The sequence below is a fragment of the Centroberyx gerrardi genome, chromosome 22 (assembly GCF_048128805.1).
Source record: "Centroberyx gerrardi isolate f3 chromosome 22, fCenGer3.hap1.cur.20231027, whole genome shotgun sequence".
NCBI lineage: Eukaryota > Metazoa > Chordata > Actinopteri > Beryciformes > Berycidae > Centroberyx > Centroberyx gerrardi.
Genome location: NC_136018.1, coordinates 25,207,133 through 25,209,632, shown reverse-complemented (window position 1 = coordinate 25,209,632; position 2,500 = coordinate 25,207,133).

Sequence of the window (2,500 nt, the reverse complement as noted above, 5' to 3'; positions counted from 1 at the left end):
AAGAGGCGCACAGCCTCGGGCAGGGCGCCCCCCTACCATCCCTGGAGCTCCAGGGAGTACCAGGAGCAAATCCAAATAGAAAAAAAAAAGTTAAAGTCCAACTGCCACCAGGGGCTCGGGGTGAAAATCCTGCCCGGGAAGAGGCGCACAGCCTCGGGCAGGGCTTCCAGGGCGCCCCCCTACCTCCCTGGAGCTCCAGGGAGTACCAGGAGCAGAAAGAAATATTTTGTTTAAAAAAATGACAAAGTGCTGCGGCACTTAGGCTGTGGGGCGAAAACAGGCGGAGTACCAGGAGCACAAAGTTTAAGTTGGAGTACCAGGGGCACCAAAGATTAAGTTGGTACACCAGGGGCACCAAAGTTTGAGTTGGTATACCAGGAGCAGGAAAGTTTGGGCGGATGGTAGTCTGCTTGTATCCGGGGAGGGGTGCTTAAAAGTGGGTCTGCAGGTTCGGCTGGTGCTGGGGTTCCTGGATGGTGGAGGTTAGGGGCCGGAGATAGGGGGCAGCTAACAGGTGTGTGGGTGGCCGAGGCAGGGGCTCCAAATTGGGGTAAAAGTGAGGTGGAGGGCCCCCTGGAGGTAGGGGGCCGATAGCAGGTGTGTGTGGCCGAAGCAGGGGCTCTAAATTGGGTAAAAGGGAGGTGGAGAGCCGCCTGGAGGTAGGGGGCGGAAAGCAGGTGTGTGTGGCCGAAGAAGGGGCTTTAAATCGGGTAAAAGGGAGGTGGAGAGCCGCCTGGAGATAGGGGCCCGCTCCCAGGTGTGTGTGGCCGAAGCAGGGGCTTTAAATCGGGTAAAAGGGAGGTGGAGAGCCGCCTGGAGATAGGGGCCCGCTCCCAGGTGTGTGTGGCCGAAGCAGGGGCTTTAAATCGGGTAAAAGGGAGGTGGAGAGCCGCCTGGAGATAGGGGCCCGCTCCCAGGTGTGTGTGGCCGAAGCAGGGGCTCTAAATTGGGTTAAAAGTGAAGTGGAGAGCCGCCTGGAGATAGGGGCCCGCTCCCAGGTGTGTGTGGCCGAAGCAGGGGCTTTAAATCGTGTAAAAGGGAGGTGGAGAGCCGCCTGGAGATAGGGGCCCGCTCCCAGGTGTGTGTGGCCGAAGCAGGGGCTTTAAATCGGGTAAAAGGGAGGTGGAGAGCCGCCTGGAGATAGGGGCCCGCTCCCAGGTGTGTGTGGCCGAAGCAGGGGCTCTAAATTGGGTTAAAAGTGAAGTGGAGAGCCGCCAGGAGATAGGGGGCCTCTCCCAGGTGTGTGTGGCCGAAGCAGGTGCTCTAAATTGGGTTAAAAGTGAAGTGGAGAGCCGCCCGGAGATAGGGGGCCTCTCCCAGGTGTGTGTGGCCGAAGCAGGTGCTCTAAATTGGGTTAAAAGTGAAGTGGAGAGCCGCCCGGAGATAGGGGCCCGCTCCCAGGTGTGTGTGGCCGAAGCAGGTGCTCTAAATTGGGTTAAAAGTGAAGTGGAGAGCCGCCCGGAGATAGGGGCCCGCTCCCAGGTGTGTGTGGCCGAAGCAGGGGCTCTAAATTGGGTTAAAAGTGAAGTGGAGAGCCGCCTGGAGATAGGGGCCCGCTCCCAGGTGTGTGTGGCCGAAGCAGGGGCTTTAAATCGGGTAAAAGGGAGGTGGAGAGCCGCCTGGAGATAGGGGCCCGCTCCCAGGTGTGTGTGGCCGAAGCAGGGGCTTTAAATCGGGTAAAAGGGAGGTGGAGAGCCGCCTGGAGATAGGGGCCCGCTCCCAGGTGTGTGTGGCCGAAGCAGGTGCTCTAAATTGGGTTAAAAGTGAAGTGGAGGGCCCCCTGGAGGTAGGGGGCCGATAGCAGGTGTGTGTGGCCGAAGAAGGGGCTCTAAATCGGGTAAAAGGGAGGTGGAGAGCCGCCCGGAGATAGGGGGCCTCTCCCAGGTGTGTGTGGCCGAAGCAGGGGCTCCAAATCCGGTAAAAGGGAGGTGGAGAGCCGACTGGAGATAGGGGGCGGATAGCAGGTGTGTGTGGCCGAAGAAGGGGCTCTAAATCGGGTAAAAGGGAGGTGGAGAGCCGCCTGGAGATAGGGGCCCGCTCCCAGGTGTGTGTGGCCGAAGCAGGGGCTCTAAATTGGGTAAAAGGGAGGTGGAGAGCCGACTGGAGATAGGGGGCCTCTCCCAGGTGTGTGTGGCCGAAGCAGGGGCTCTAAATTGGGTTAAAAGTGAGGTGGAGGGCCCCCTGGAGGTAGGGGGCCGATAGCAGGTGTGTGTGGCCGAAGAAGGGGCTCTAAATCGTGTAAAAGGGAGGTGGAGAGCCGCCTGGAGATAGGGGCCCGCTCCCAGGTGTGTGTGGCCGAAGCAGGGGCTCTAAATTGGGTAAAAGGGAGGTGGAGAGCCGACTGGAGATAGGGGGCCTCTCCCAGGTGTGTGTGGCCGAAGCAGGGGCTCTAAATTGGGTTAAAAGTGAGGTGGAGGGCCCCCTGGAGGTAGGGGGCCGATAGCAGGTGTGTGTGGCCGAAGAAGGGGCTCTAAATCGGGTAAAAGGGAGGTGGAGAGCC